Here is a 17,420-nt window from a genome sequence, read left to right as displayed (position 1 = left end):
AAGAGGGTTGGTTTACTAAAAATGTAAGTTCTAATTTTTATCTCTTAGGGCTGGAGGGGCAATTAGAATAATGGGGGTGAAATCTTTGCTCCATTGAAGTCTCTGGGAGTTTTGCCATTTACTTTAGTGGGACCAGTGTTTCACCAATGGTAACTAAAGGCTTGATCCTACACCCACTGAAGGCAGTGGGAGCACTGCTATTGACATCAGAGGGTGTAGGATTGGGACCTAACACAGCCTGGATTTAAAAACAGAGGTTTTAAGAAAAACAGCATAAGAGTAGCCACTGGAGTCAGTGGATAAAGATCCTGTCACCTGATTGGGAAATTAACTGTTTATAACCCTGATGTGAATAAGACTAGGAAAGTTCAGTCTCTTTTGCCAGCACTCCTAAGCCTCACCCCCCTTTTCACCTTTTAATGGCCATGGAAGAGCCCTATAGTAACTCCCACAGACTGTGCGCCTGCTCGAGGGGAGACTCTCCTGAAAACCAGGAATAGCAACATATAGAAGGCTTGAGTTCCCTATAGGTAGCTCTGCCACTCATTTCCTACGGGGACGGAATGAAGGGGATGTTAAAACACATTAGTATCTGGACAATCTTTCATCTGAAAGAGTTAACTTACCACTGAATCAGTGTCTTATCTCCTTCTGGAGCTTGCCCAGCAGGAAGTCATGCATAGTTTGTACTGGGGAGTGCTCTGCAAGAGTTCTGTGTGCTAGTGCTTGTATGTACTGTGCACTCATCATCTTACACTATCACTGAAGTAATAGCATAGGAACAGGGCCTCAGGAGGAGCAGCTCCATGCTATGCATAAAACACTGAGTTGCCTTCATCCAGCCTTGAGCCTATGGCTTGTGAGACCTAATTAGAGCTAAAGCTCTTTTCCCATTAGTCTGGCCTTATTTTGACTTCTGTATATTAATTTAAAGAAGTCTGCAAATGTACAAGAGGAGGATGTACTTTTCCATACTATTTTCTTAAAGCTTCCTGGGTCCGTGCAAAATTTACTGAAGATCAAGAGTTCCCATAAACTTACATTGTTATCCAGTCTACCTACTGCTAAGTATATGGAAGCCCCAGCAGTGAGTGGATTAGCTCTTAAGTGTAACTGCCATATAGGACATTGGTGGTTTTATGCAAAAAGTATTTGTAAGATATGCTTCACTTCAAAACCATATTGAAACCATGAACAATTCAAGGAGAATTTACAGCTTATACAGAAGAATTTTTTTTGTGGGGGGAACAATAAATATTTTACAGTATCTACTGGGCTGACTATATTTGTATTGATACCATAGGCAAGAATTTTCCATTAAGTTATATTTTTATTGGATCCCATCACTAAGAATTCACGAGGTTTATCCCTGGACTTACATTGGAGCCAGTACAAATTTGTTTATTATAGATTTATACAATGAACTAACTTTTATTAATAAGAAAATTTGCCAGATAAAGACTAAGATAACTTTTAAATTAATGACTCAAACCTACAAAAGCAATGGAACACACACTTTAACCGATAAGGAGTACCATGTCAAACTCCAGTGACAGAGCATTACCTTAAAGAGACGCTGACGAGGCTGTCAGGAACCAAATCTGACCTCCCTAAAAAGCTACTGTCTGTTTTAAAGCGTCTCCATATATGGAAAATAAAGTATCACTCCTTCAAACCAAAGAATCAATGGAGCCTGATTTTTGGATGCTGACATGAATCTATTAGCACTACTCTCAGTGGGTTTTCAAGCACTATGATTTACTACTTGTACTGCAGTAGCATGCAAATGCATCATCAAGGATTGAGGCCTCATTGTGACAGACACTGTATAAACACACAGGAAGAGATGGCCCCTGACCCAAAGACATTACAATCTCAGTTGAAGCAAGATGGAATGTGTCACTATTCCACATCACACCCAAAGACTGGCTTAAATTTCCAATGTATTACACAAGCCATTTAAGTTGGTTGAAAACTAACCAGATTAGACATATTAGCAAATCTACACGTAAACATATCCAGAATGCTTTAACTGCTGAACAGCCAACAATCTAGTCAGTCAGATCCAGTTTAAAGGCAATATTTAGTATATGTGCCGTTGCTGTAGATGTGCATATGGGAGAACCCATGCTATTTGATTCATTTTATTTATTAGGGTATTACACACAACTATTGAGAGCCTGAAATGGCTTAATGTAGTCTTTCAGAAAACTAGCCTCTTGTCTAGCAGACCAGATACATTTTCTCCATAGTAACATTTTTTCTCCCTTATTGAGAACCTGTACCTAATAAGACAGCTTTAATAGAAATAAAAATAGGATCTATGTGAGTATCCGTTAACTCATTTAGTTGCCCCACTAAGACATGGCATCATGGTGTGCGGATGTTGGAAATAAGGTCTCAAAGCTTTAGGGCCAGACCATGCTCTCAAGTTTAGACCTTCAGACTTAGAAAAATCTTTTTGTTAGGTGCCCCATGTTGAAAATTGGTTTGAGCATTGGCCTGCTAAACCCATGGTTGTGAGTTCAATCCTTAAGGGGGCCATTTGGGGATTGGTCCTGATTTGAGCAGGGGGTTGAACTAGATGATCTCCTGAGGTCCCTTCCAACCCTAATAATCTTTGATTCAACAGGGTGCACTGACCCTTTAGACAAGGCTCTAGTCTACAGCTGGTCAAAAGACAGTACCATTTTTCACAAACATTTTAAGAAGGAACATGATGAGGAGGTGAATTATTTTTGTTAATTTCTTTTGTCCAAACTGAAGATTTTATTTTTGACTTCTGTTACCCTGGAAAGGCCAAAGCTTAGTTTAGCCAGAGGGAAACTGGCAAAGGAGAAATGGAGGAAGTGGCTACATCACCAGAGGACCAGGTAAAAGATGTGTGATGGATTGTTTAGAGTTAGCTGGCTTTTCATGCCTGTGTGCTGTTCCTTCAATGTAATCTTACAGGAGTAAGTCTGAACATTCTGCTCTCAAAGCTGGAAAAAAACTTTGCTTATTCTTTCAGATGTTTGTGGCACTTTGACCAAAAACAATCTTGCTAGCTGATTCAAAAGTCTAATTCTTTAATTTATCTCTGATCTTATCTTCTGTTTCAATAGTAATAGTCATGTAACTGATACAATGTACATTAACTAAGGTGAAATGATAAAAGAGACTGAAGTGCACCCTATGTAAAATAAGGAATAGCAGATTCCCAGAATTAAAGTTAAATCCACTCCAAAATGCTGTGGTTGCATTCTCCAGTTTTCAGTGGGAAAGCAAGTCTTGTGTCTCACCACAGGAAACAGACTGAAACACTTGAGAGGAGCATATATGCAAATACATCTTCCTGCCCATTGTTCGTCGCTACAGCAGCTCTCAACCAGAAACTTCTTCCTGTTCCTTGAACGTAGATGTTTAACACCTACGTGTGGCAGGACTGGAGGGAACCAACCCTCTTTATTCAACTTGACCGTGGTCAGTTTTCAGCTAAGAAAACTAGTCTTAGCTTGTAGCTAGTCCTACAAAAGTGTCATGCTTAGATGCGAGTTCTTAGGTCAAGGTCTTGTTCTTCAGCTTGATAAGTGCTAGCCAAAGCCTGTACCTCTGACTCAGTCCTTATGTTAAATCAATTAGAGTTTTCCATGAATAATTACAGAGTAAGGGCTACAGAATTTGGATTCCTAATTTTATTCTCCATCTACCTGGCCAAATTTTACAATCAATACCATCATAAAGAATCTTATTTGCTATGTAACCACCATCATCTCTCTCCCTCCCTCCCTCCTTCCCCCTTATAGTACTACCACTCTATTTCAGAATACCTCTGTAAGATTTCTAAATTTCCTATCACCATCAACAAAGCCAGCTTCTTTTCCCTTCCACTCATGTGCAAGACTAATTTTGAAGTCACCAAAACAACAGAACACACCAGTGGAAGCTAAGACACATGCATTCAGAACTCAACGTGAGAGAAAGATATGTTAGAAAACAAACGAAAAAACCCACACATTTTTATAGACTTTCATACTGAAGCACTTAAAGCACTCAACAAATTATGAGCTTGATTCTGCAGTGTTCTTATTCAGAAAACACTTCTGCTAACACATAGGAATCAGAGCATTAAAATTCAGGCCTATTATCTATTATACACAAACATACAGAGGAATCTTTTCAACAAAATGTAGTTTCCTTTGGGGAAAAAAACACAACAGCCACTTAACAGTATACAGTGACACTATGAGACCTTTTAGGGACAAGAAGTTAAGAATACTGTACCCAACTGAAATTGCAGGGGATTTTTAGATTCATGCAATGAACACCTTAGTTCCTACAAAAGTTTGATCAGATCTCTAATGACCACGGGTGTCAATCATTTCAGTTATAAATCTCATATAAAGACACAGGAATAACAAAATACAGTTGACAGGAGAGCTAATGCAATACTCTTTGGGGGACCAAAAGTTAATTTTTTAATACACAAGCTTTCAGACCTCAGGGTATGAGCATCAAGTGTATTTTCAAATAGGAGAAAGAAGACGGGGACCAAAATTTGGTCTAGACTCAATCTGTGTGTCTAAACATAAGTAGGGTTAGACCTGATCTATACCACAAAGTTTGGTTGACATAAGCTGCCTTGCATTGGCCTAGTTGTGCATGTGTCTATACTTAAAATTTGTCTCTCTACAACATAAGAACCTCACTGTGGTGACGCAATAACACTCCCTGGCCAAACAGCAATGAGCTATGGTTGATGTACTACAATCGATGCAGTCCAAGTGTAGACACTGCGTTATCTATTTTGACCCTAATCATCCATCAACAGCTGTTTCACAATGCCTGACACTGGCCGCTCTGTTTACAATCATGAACTTCACTTCCCAGGGCTCACAGAAACCACAAGCCCATCTGGCCCATCCCTTAAAACCCTATGAATTTTTGAAATGGCTTTTCCTGATTGCCCAGCTTGGCAAGCACATCTAGCAGCTCTCCATTGTTGTGTGCAACTGGCCAGCCAATGATGCCAGCTACATGCTCTAATCGCACTCTGGGCTGGAGTAGACAGGAGATATTTGATCCCTGGGCCTGTGGCGAGAAGAGGCTGTGCAGTAACAGCTATGGATCAGCCACAGAAATATGGACATCTATGCGCAGATTACATGGAAGAAGCAAGAGAGGGGTGTAGCAGGGTGAGCACCCGCTCCGGCCCTGGAGGGGTTGGAAAAGCCCTGCAGAGGGCTGGGGCTGGGCAAGGTAAAAACCCTGGCTGACTGGGGAACAGAGTTAGGCAGGGGAGCATGTGGAACAGTTTATGTACACAAGGATGTGCATTGAATCCTTGAGAGATCTTAATGAAATTTTCATGGAGGTACTCTGCAATCCTCTCCCAAAGGATCCTAGCGATGGCACCCTTATTTCTTCCACTGCAGTAGAACACTTTCTCACACCAGTGCCTGGTAACTTTGGCAGGCACTATTGCCGTGAACAAGCTAGGGGTATAGAGGCCTGGGCACCTTTGGGATGCAAGCAGCAGCTGTGCTCTGTGCCTTTGTTACCCTGAGAAGTGAGATATCAGTAAAATCACCCCTGGCCAGGGAAAATGGTGCCAGTATTCAGTGCCATTACCCTAGATTCAGTTTCAGGTAACTGAGCAATTTCCTCATTTCTCTCATCCCGAGGGGCCATTCTCACCATGATTGGTGCTGTGCACAAGTACTCTGAAGCAGAAGTGTCTTAAGCATGTCTGGTTTAAAACTTTGGAGAGCAAGGGAAGGGAGTTCAGAACCATAACTTTTGCTTTCCCTTGTGACTATTCTGACAATGGTTCCTCTGTGTGTTTTATTTGTAGTTGCAGGCTTGAGGGTTCTCCCTCCACACCCATGGAATGCCTGAGCCTGATAAGGAGGAGAGAGAGGATGAGATGTTCAGCTACAGCCTGCAAGCCAGTGCTGCATCAGACCGTAAGAAGAGGGCCTGGAGGATGAATATTTCAAGCTGCTTGGAGAAGGAAAGAGTGAACAGGAGAAAGGCCCAGGAGTCCCAGCAGGAAAAGAAGAGGGAGATGCACTAGGGGGCTTCTCTGACAGTAAACACAGATGCTGCACATTTTTGTGGACCTATAGGTTCACAAATCATAGGCTTGTCTCCCTTTGCGTTCCATAGAGTGCTGCACTTTAGCACCTCCAAACCCCTGCCCCTACATTCCTCAGGGCACCAGAGGCTGCATCCTTACCCCTACCACTTCGCAGCAGGAGACAGTAAGGACAACCACAGCTTCACATACACTGACCTGAGAGAGCCACAGTTGCTGTGCGTGTAGTCAAAATGAATATGAATGTTCTTTCCTTTTGTTAATAAACTAATGGATCAGAACTTAAGCTTTTAATGTATTTGCTGTTAAATTGCACAGACTTTTCCCACTGGTTTTGTTATTCAATAAAATTCTACACTTTGGAACATAATTCATCTTTATTAGTTCACAATGTATGCTGCAGAATGCCTAGCAGTGCTGAAAGCACCCACTTACTTGTTTTTGTACTGTGTGACAGAACTCATAGGATTAGTGACGAACAGTATAATAATTATAAACATACAGCAAGGACCAGAAAATTAATAGATGCACTGACAGTGTTATATATACAGGCGCACACCAAGCACCATATAATTCCTAACAAGCCCAAAAACTACAAGGCCGGGTACAGCACAGTTCACAATGTATTACTGTGGCTCATTGTCAACACACTCTTTCAAAGCCTCCCACAGGCATATAGCTCTGTGCTGAGCTCTTCTAACACCCTTTGTGTCTGGCTGTTCAAACTTGGCAGGACAACCGCCCCACCCCCAGCCCAGCAGCAACATTCCCCCTTTGCCTCACAGATATTATGCAGGACACAGCAGGCTGCTATAATCATTAGGATATTTTTCTCACAGAGATCTAATCTTATGAGTACACAATGTCATGGTCCCTTCAATCTACCAAAAGGACATTCAACTGTCATCCTGCACCAACTGAGGCTGTAGTTGAATCTTCTCTTGATACTGTCAAAGTGCCCTGTGCACAGCTTCATAAGCCAAGAGAGCAAGGGATAAGGCAGGTCCCCCAGGATCTCTACTGGCATTTCAACATTCTTTCCTAACCAGCGGATTACCACAGGCAAAGTCCCTGCTTGCAGTTTTCTGAACAGTCCTGTGTTCTTAGAGACACAAGTGTCATGCATCTTCCCTGACCAGCCAACACTGATGTCAGCAAAGCATCCCTGTTGGTCCTCCAGCACTTGTATAACCATGGAAAAGTAGCTTTTTCTGTTAGATGCTCTGGGGCAAGGTGGGCTGGTGCCTAGGATACGCATGCCATCTATCATACCAGCACAGTTCGGGAATCCAATTGCTGCAAATCCACCCACTATGTGCACTTTGCTGAAAGTCAGAGTCTTGTGTAGCAGGAGATGAATAATGGCCCTGCAAACTTACATGACAACAGACCCCACAGTGGACTTTCCAACTCCAAAATGATTTCCCATGTGGTGGTAGCAATCCGGTATCACAAGTTTTCACAGTGTGAATGTCACTTATTTAACCACTGCCAGCGTTGCCTTCATCCTAGTGTCCCTGCACTAGGGCTAGGGTGAGCTCAGCACACAGATTCCATGAATGTGGCCTCTCTCATCAAAAAGTTGTGTAGCCACTGCTCATCATACCAAACCTGCATTACGATGTGATACCATCAGTCAGTGGTGGTTTCTCAAGCCCAGAAGTGGTGCTCCACCATCTGCATCTTTTCCATGAACTTCACCAACAACCTTAAATTGTTTTTTGCTATATCCTACACCTATCTGTCCTCCATGAAATTGTCTTCTTCCTCACTGATGTGGTTCTTCTTGCAGCACTGGAAATGCTGGAGTATAGTCAGCCTGTGCTTGCAATGCTCATGACAATAGTGCAGAGCTGTGCATGATTCAAGTTTCTGTCAGAAATGGTGGACAGAAAGGAGGCCATGCAGGTTCATGGGATTTTTAAAAAAAGGCACAAAAGTTATGGGATATGGTTGACTTTATGGTATGGAGAAAGTTGCATGTCAGGAACTTTACACCTTTCTCCCAGTCACCCCTGTTTCTGCCTCACCATGCACTGACAAAACTTCCCAAAAGACAGTGCACTGGATGGTGGTGAGCTGTACACTGGAATATCTACCTATGGTGCACCACACTGTGCAAGCACTCCTGGTGAGTACACACAGAACTGACACAAGGAGCCAAGCATGCACATGCACAAGTGATATACCAAGTGCAATACATTTATGCCAACATAAATTGTGTTGGCTAAAGTTTACGGTGTAAATTGGCTTTAGGCTTTGATCTGAGTTGGCAAAACTTATGGAAAATTTATACTCTGCCATACATGCCTAACTACCATCCAAAGGGTTTGTGTGTTCTTATTTCAATATCAGGAGCTGGCATGAACTCATCCTACCCCTAGTATATGCTGTCTTGACACTACATATAGTAGAATGATTACAACTTTGATAAGCAGCAAGGAAAGTAATTTCCCACAGCCCACACAGAAACATTAGAAGGAAATACTGAGAAAGTGGAACCACCATTTGTTTGTCCTACACTAAGATCTTCTGATATGAATAATGATTTCTTGTGTAAGCCCCAGCAACCTGAGATTGTTTGTCTGATAAGTGCAATACTGAAACTCACTTTTCTTGTTTGTGAGCACCAGCATTTTTCTAATCACCTCTGTGGTATACACATGGTTAGTCTTCTGTTTTCTCTTGTTTCTATACCTTCAGACTTTAACCACACTTTCTGGAGTTCAAATTCTTTTTCATTATCTATTATAAATATATCCGCACACATAGCCCATTCCTGGAAATCAATGGAAGTTTTGCCTGAGGAAGCACTAAGGCCCAGAAAATGCATGTTAAAGGACAAAAAAAATCCTAGAGTGACAGGGGACTTAACACCCTAAACATGCAGTTGTCCAGAAATCTGTGTGAATCTTGGTACACCAGTCAAGGGCAGGATCAATCATGCAGTGGTCCAGTGCCTCTGCCCAGGCAATCACCTTTGCATGGAACACTGCCCCTGCAGGAGTTGTATTCCCACTGGCCAATCACCTTGTGCAAAACCCTCAGCTCCGAAAGGCATGAAGATGTGGTGCTTAGGCACAGATATTGTGTTGGTTCTCTGCCATCTCTGGAAGGAAGCATGTTGATTGATGGGTGGTGGCTGCTCCTCAGCGCTACCAACACCAGCCTCCAGTCCCCAATCTCTAGAGCTCCCATTTGTGGGGGAGGGCAGGAAAGAGAGCAGGGAATAATGCTGCAAACTTGGTATTTCCTTTTCATATTCCACATCCGCTTCAGATGTACCTGATCTGGCTCAATGCAAGGTAGCATTGCGGACAATCAGGTCCAGAGTAAGAAGAGCAAGATGGGCCCATCACTTTCAATAGGCTGATTTCTAGTGTAATAGTTGCTATCTAGTGTAATGGTTAGAAGATAATTTTATGGGCTGATTAGCTGTCATTCTTTTGCATTAACTTATCACGGAATCATAGGGCAGATGCATGCACTATGTAGCCAGCTACAATTTCCAAAACTTCATGTCCTGGGCCATTAAGTGAAAATTAACATTCTTTTAAAAGCTGTAAATAAGAAATTTTTGGGGGGGACTGGCCTTGTTTAACTAAATATCACTCCAACTTGTCCAAACAATATTAGAATCAGATCATAGAAATCTAAAGCACATTGACTGTTCCTTCTAACTTCCTTTAGAAAAGAATCTATCTAGCTTCTGCATTTAGGTGTGCATCACTGTAGTATCTTGACAGCATCTACAAGTTAAAAAAGCCATGCATCCTAAGTGATGCTGTGCGTCTCCATTATTTGATTTCATAGGCAATTTCTAATAGACTAAATGTCTTGTTTTGATGTTTGCGTCTTTTGTTCCTACACAGTTATGTCTATTTCCTAGAAAGGTCCCACTCCTCTTGAAGTTAGTGACAAAACTGATTTCACTGAATACTAGCTCAGGTCCCAGGTTGGAGCTGTTCACACACTAAGTCTATGTTTGCACATATCTGAAGTACGAAAGATGATAAACAGGCATCAAAATCTCATTTTTTTTCTGACATTGCTTTTGGGTCTATATACAAGCATGCACATATTTCTGAACCACGAGAAGTTTATTTAGTGGTGGGTGCAGTGGTTTGGAAGTCTGTATTCCTGCATTTGCTCTTTACCCTCTGATTTTGCCAAGTCACCATTAAAAAAAATCTCTGTACTTCAGTTTACTCATCTGTAGAATGGGCATAATAACGTGAAGCTTAATTCATTCACGTTTATATAAAAAGTTCCCCAATAAATGTAAAATACATTAACAATATGATATGGTACCTATCAATAATTCTTTACATTACTATCTTTATTCCTCTTAAAATAGGGCTCTAAGTAGAGGAACAGTAGAAACAGTTCAGGTTATAAACTCTTGATCAGACACATGATGTGCAGTGTGAATGACTAAAGAATGCAGGGATACAGCTAAATAAGTAATGAACCATATAATGCCACTTTAGCAAGCTCAGGGTTTTGTTTTTTTTTAAATTTAGCACCAGGATACCCTGGACTGCAGATATAAAAAAGTTCAGATACTGTAAAAACAGTAACAGGTCTATCATCAGTGAAAAGTGTCTTCCTGACATAATTAAATATATTTAAAAAGACTATAAAAACTATTTTAATTATAGTTTGTGAATCATGTATCCCCCCTCAAGAAATACTCCATCACAATGTTGCAGGCAATTTCTGTTACAAAAGCTATAGATCAAATCCTCCTGTCTGAATTTAAAACTCCTGAGTTCATGTTGAAAATACAACCCTGATTGGCCCTGGTGGAATACACTTTTTAGGACTTCCAGAAAATGGAATTGAACTAAAACCTGGCTCACTGAGCATGACACATTTCTTTAAGTCATCTTATTCAGTTGAGCTTGCAAACTGACTCGTTTCAATGCATTTCCTTTTGCTACACCAAATTCTGCTCTCTGATATGCACATGCAGTTCATTGACTTCAGTGGGAGTGGGAGTACAAATCTTAAGGGACAATTTGGCCCTATCTATGTCTATGAGTTCTCCCTCCATTGCTAGAAGTGTGTTTTTATCCCTGCTCAATGCATTTCCCCCCATTTAATTTACTCTATTAAAGACAGTTAAAGCCCCTTTTAAAATTTCTAAGCCTATAGTTTGGCTGTAAAAGAAATTCTTAATTAATCCACTATTCATTATAGCTGGAGAAGTTTGCATTTCCGCAAAAACCACTGGCATTCAGAGTTTCAGCTGAGAACTTGCTTGGATGAGTACCACTCTTCACAGTGTTCAGTTACATTAACACTACAGTAGCAAGCCCGTTAAAGGTTACCTTTAGAAAAAGCCTGCTAATGCTCTTGAGCAATAGATTGAAATCCTGCCCTAGAGATTTCATGAGGTCTCCTTGCCCCCAAGTACACCAATAGAGAGGGGAATGACTATTCTAATCTTTTTAATGCTCTCCTACAGTGAAAGATGATTCTTGGGAAGCTGTATCCAAACAAAAACTCATTTGTTGTTGTTGCCAGGATTGTATACAAAAGGGGTGTTTGCTAAAGCACCCCTTTTGTGTGCTAAATCTGTCCACTTATTGTTGCACAATCCGGAGATATGCAATTTATTTTAGAAAAACTAGAGCACAGAGATTCAGATCTTTTATGAATAGGAAATTGAAAAATCTGAATAACTGATAGGTACATGGCATTGTTTCCTTCTGTTAAAGTAATTTACTTAGCAAGGAATAAATGTTGTTGACTTATCAGCACCCAAATACCTTCATGACCCTCGACACAAAGTAACATATTTTCAAGAGAAGCAATATGTCTCAACCTGTAGAGGGGGAAAATGCACGCACACACACAAAAATAGCCCCATCTATCAGACACCCAACTTATAAAATCAAAATTTTATCAGTACAGGATTCTAACTACTCAAGATTAAAAAACAAAACCTTTATGCTTCCTGGAGTTTTTGGACTTCCTAAAAAAAGGTTATTTATTTAGCTGCTGAAAGAATGGAATTGACTTTACTATATAAAATTACATTATTATATAAAACAAAAGGCATGTTTACCCTTGAAAACAAAACAGAAACCGATGCCATAATGTTGTATGTTAAGTAGCAACTGCTAACGTTTACAGTTACTGCTGTTTTGTTTTGTTTTTTTTAATTTCCAGCTCTGTCATTTTACAGCTCAATACATAGCTTTTACAGTGAAACATTTATAAGGCCTGCATAAGTAGTCAAAGTAGTTTGACTTCAGTGAAATAGTCAAATACTTAAAGGTAAGCATGTGCTTAATCATTTTGGAAGTCAGTTGGCTCCTCAGTCAATTTTTGTGGGGTTTTAAAAATAATAAACTACTAACTAGTCATTTAAACTGCATGTTTAAAAATGCCACCTCTGCCTCTGGTTACTATATTGGAGTTATAATTCCTAAGTGCTTTTGCGTTACGTGCCATATTGAGATCAGTAAATGATTTCTTAGGTTCCTATAATTATTCAACTCAAGACAGAGAAACTATTGTAACATCAGCTCCATTTTGAGATTAATCTGCTTCATGCTATATAATGAGAGAGACTGATTAGTTCAAATAACAGCCATAAAAAATCAATGGATTAATTTTCTGCCTGATAGTCAAGCATGACATACACTTTGGATTTACCTTTTGCTGTTACAAAATAGCTTTATGTAAATATCTATGTTAAAAACATCTGTAATAGTTATGCATATACTGAGACATATTTACATAATAAAAATGTAAGTGTCTTGGAATCATTGAAGTATACAGATTGCCAATTGACATAACCTACCTGTTCGTATTGCTGTTACTCTCATCTTCCTTTCTCCATCCCTCCCATCATGTTTGTTACATCCATTTGATGTCTTGACTTAACTGATTGAGACTTCTGGGCACTCCTACAACACAAACAAATCAATAATGATGCTGTTGTGCAAATTAAAATAGAACTACAATAACAACATTTGAAGCCAGGTGATCCTGCTAGCCCAGTGGCAGAGCGCTGCATTAAGGCAGAGAAGACCTGAATTTCATTCCTGACCTGAGTTTCTGGCTTCCTAGAATGGTAGATGCTTAGAGTGCTGTAGCTAGAGCATCTCTAAGCTCTGAGGTGGGAAGTAGTTCATGTCACTAGTAGTAGTTCACAACACTTCTAGACTTGTAAAGAAATGTGTGGATAGGCTACAAAAGGAATCCACCCTAATCTTGCTCCACCAAAGTGAATAGGCTTTGGTCTTGAGAGTGGAGAGTGTAATACAGACTTACAGGTCTAGAAGGGAGATAGAGGACTTCAAGGGGGAAAAATACAACATATTTCTTCCTGCTTTGGACAGACTTTTTGCCCCTCTACTTGCACTACTACATCCAGGCTTCCCCGGAGCTATTTTTAAGGTGTCTTTCACTGACTTCCAAAATGATCCTAGCACTCTTGGATCAAGTCTACTCTCAGGTGTTTGCTATTAGCGTGGGTAGAACTCTTCTTGGCAGGCTGGAATGCACTGTAGAGCTCATTTTGCTCTTTGTCTGAGAAGATGCAAAATACACTCAGCTAATAATCTGGGAGGCTGGAAAAGGACCCTTATATGTAAACCTGTGTAATAAGAAGGATTGCCTGGTACTTAAGGCACTGGAATGGAACTCAGGAATTCTAGATTCAATTCCCAGCTCTGCTACAGACTTCTTATATGTCCTGGGCAAGTCACTTAAATTTGTCAGTTCCCCATCTGTAAAATGGGAACAACATTTCCACTGTCTACCTTATCTATATAGACTGCAAGGCCCAGATTTTTAAAAGGTATTTAGGCATTGCTGTGTTCACTATTGCAACATTTCACTGATTTAAGAGCCTAAGTCTCATTTCAAAAGGGATCTAGGCACTTAGTTGCCAAAATCCCATTGACCAGGACCATGTTTTACTACAGATTTGTCTAGGGTCTAGCACAGTGAGGCCTCAAGTTGCTACTATAATACAAATTTTAAAATAATGTAGGGTGCAGATAGGATCATTAACCATCTCCTCTAGTGCTCTTCAGTACTAAAGGAGGATCATGTCCCCCTCATTTCAAAAGAAAGAGGTTCCTTACATCTCTTATCCCCTGCTGTACTCCAATACAGCAGATAAGCCCTTTCAATATATTTGGAAAATAAATCCATGTATAAAAGTAATCACAGATTCCTGTTAAGGTGGAGCCTGTTTGCTAAAATGCTACCTCATTCTGTCTACCTGAGCACTCAGCCGCTACTAGGTGAAGCCAGGCTGGCTTTTTAATTTTCTTTTAACCATTATGTGCACACTTTTGAACATGATTTAAGTACAATGAAAATTATTTGCCAACCACCTTTGCCAATACATAGAAAGCTATGATGTTGTTTCTATGGAAATTGCAGATCTACCTTAAAATGGAGGAAAATGCAAGGTAAATGCGAGAATTTTATTCTAATTTAGAGATCAGGATTAAACGATAAAATGCATGGTACTAGCATCAGTTTTTCTTTCATAGAAAAACCAAGTTGAAAATCTAACTTTTGTTAATGCCCTCCTCTCTGGTACATTAGGACTTAGTTATGCAGAGTAAAAGTGATTTTCATTTGTCACTCTACAAACATGCATGAGATACAAACATTGCTTAGAGACAGATAAAGAGTCTTCAGCCTTCATTTAAGTATTAACATTGATTCTATTGTGAAACACGTTGCCTCTTCTTCACAAGTGAGTTTGCAGTGACCTCTATAGGATAGACCTAAAATAGATGTACTTGTGTTCCAAGCTAGGATACATGAAATAATAATCATGCTGGACCAGTTTGTGCCCCCACAGATCCACGTACGGTGGAGATCCTCCACACACAGATCTTTCCGTCTCTGTGTGGAAGGAGGAGGAGGATCATCACCAACCTTGGGGTCAAGATGCATCCAGTCACAAGGAACCCACTGAGATGCAATACCTGTGGCTGCATTAAAGTTTCTAAAGAACCCTTCTACTCTGTGAAACCCTTTTTTGGGATGGGTTGCAGGGACAGCAGCAAGTGGAAAAGTCCAGTGGAGCAGAGGTTTCAGTGGAGCACCACTACCAGAGAAGTGCAGGGCAGAAGACCTGATCCTGTAAGCACCTGTGAGGTGCTGAGCATAGGTATAACAGGGGGAGGGGTGGGGAGAGCAGAACTTGGCTGGAATTTCCACAGTCCAGCTTCTGGAGGATGTTCAATTCAATTTACACCCTGGATGAAGAGCAGTGGAACTGAATGGTATCCCCCTGTGCGGCAGGCACTGTTAGTGTAGAGACAAGAAACAGGAGCTAATTTGAGTTCTGCTTCCTTGGGCGGCTTTGGCTGAGCAATAATAGAATAATTCTTCAAATCAGAGATCATGGAGAGGAGCAAAGGTACATGAACACAGATCCCAATCACTATAGATTTCCAGTTCCATTTCTAAACCAGAGAGAGAAAGTCAGCTGCAAATGCACATTCATACCTGGGGATGCCTATCTGACTCTTTTGAACTTTATGCTCATTACTAATCCAGACAAACAATGGTGAATGGTTCCAACAAGAGATTTCACCAAAAACCACGCAGCTGAACCTCATGCTTATGCTGCTGTCTAGAACAAATAAACCATGCATTAACTATTAGGTCCAGATCCATAGAGGAGAAATACTTCATAGGCAGAGGATATCAGCCTTATATTGTGAAAACACCACACTTTAGACACTATTAATTTTGAAACCAAAAGTATCAAAAAGCAATAGAGCTACATGTCTGCCAGTCATACATACATATGCAGCCACTGATTTTGGTTGAAGACAACACTAAGATACAGTAAAAGCTGTATTATGTGGCACTTTACCAGCCAGAAAGCGCTATAAGCTAGCATTTATGATCTTCATTGAATGTCCAGTTTATAGTCCAGTTGGCACAGGTCTGGCCGGCTCCCTTCCTGCCTCCACGTGGCTCCCCGCAAGCGCGGATATGTCCCTGCTGCTCCTAGGCAGAGGCGCAGCTAGGTGGCTTTGCTCACTGCCCCTGCCCTGAGCGTTGGCTCCACAGCTCCCATTGGCTGGGAACTGCAGCCAATGAGAGCTGTGGGGGCAGCGTCTGCAGGCAGAGGCAGCTCACACAGGTGCCTAGCCACGCCTCCGCCTAGGAGCAGCAGGGACATGTCACTGCTTGCGGGGAGCCACCTGAGATGACTGGCACCCGGATCCAGCAACCCACACCCTGTCCCATGCCCCAACTCCCTCCCACACCCAAACTCCCTCCCTCTTAGTTAATCAGAATTTTTTACTTATCAGCACCCCCCAACATGCCAAATAACAAAGCTTTTACTGTATACTGAACTGAGAAGTGCACATCAATCTTGAATCTGACTGCCAGTATTTACCCTGAAAGATAGTCTCAGTGTTGAAAACTCAGTGTTCAGTACTTTTCATGTTCAGTTCACTTGAATGTTAGACAGTACTTAATGTGTGCCACGGCTGAGCCCTGGCACCTCCAGGCTTGGCAGTTCATAGCCCCAGCACCTCTGGGCTTGCTGCATCAGTTATGAATGTAAAAAAATTTCTTGAGCCCCAGCACCTAATTGCTTGATTCCAAGCACCTCTGTCATTACAAATTAAACACTGATGTTAGATAGCAATAATAGTACGGGGAAGTAATAACAGTGGTGGGGCAATAGATCTCAATTTATAGATGAGGAAACAGACACAGGAAGGTTAGTTACAGTGCTTAATTTATGTCAGGCCTTGCCAGGGCTGAGCACTGGCACCTCTGGACTTGCCACTTCAGTTATGAAAGTAAAAAAATTGCTTGAGCCCAGCACCTCTTTCATTACTAATTAAGCACCGGTTAGTTACTTGTCAGAGGACTAAGAGAAGATTAGCACCAGGGCACAGAAACGATAATTCATTCTCTTCTATACTTATTCCTTTAGTTTATCTGCATATAGAAATCCTATTGTTTTTTTAAGTCATTGATTTCAAAGGACTGTATTTACAAACATCCTTGAATTTTACTAATACAAGACTGCACTGGAAGTCAGGACTAGAACCCTGAACTTCAGGCTGCTAGCTTTGTGCTTGATCAAACAGTAGTATCGATGCATCATCTTATTGTGATTTAATTAGTACAAAAGGGAATGAAAGCTGCTAGGTTTTTTCCCTACTTCACCTTCGAACGTGCTGCAAGTAAGAGTACTTTACAATCAGGTTCTGAGTTCACTTCTATTAGAAGGCATTCTTCTTAGCATATGCATAATGTGCCTCATGTGGCACATGACCAGAATTCATCACTGGATTTGGTCCACTGGTTGTATCATTAGCTTCTCCAG

The sequence above is a fragment of the Chelonoidis abingdonii genome, chromosome 6 (genome assembly GCF_003597395.2).
Source record: "Chelonoidis abingdonii isolate Lonesome George chromosome 6, CheloAbing_2.0, whole genome shotgun sequence".
In the NCBI taxonomy this organism is placed as follows: domain Eukaryota; kingdom Metazoa; phylum Chordata; order Testudines; family Testudinidae; genus Chelonoidis; species Chelonoidis abingdonii.
This window is presented reverse-complemented; position numbering follows the sequence as displayed.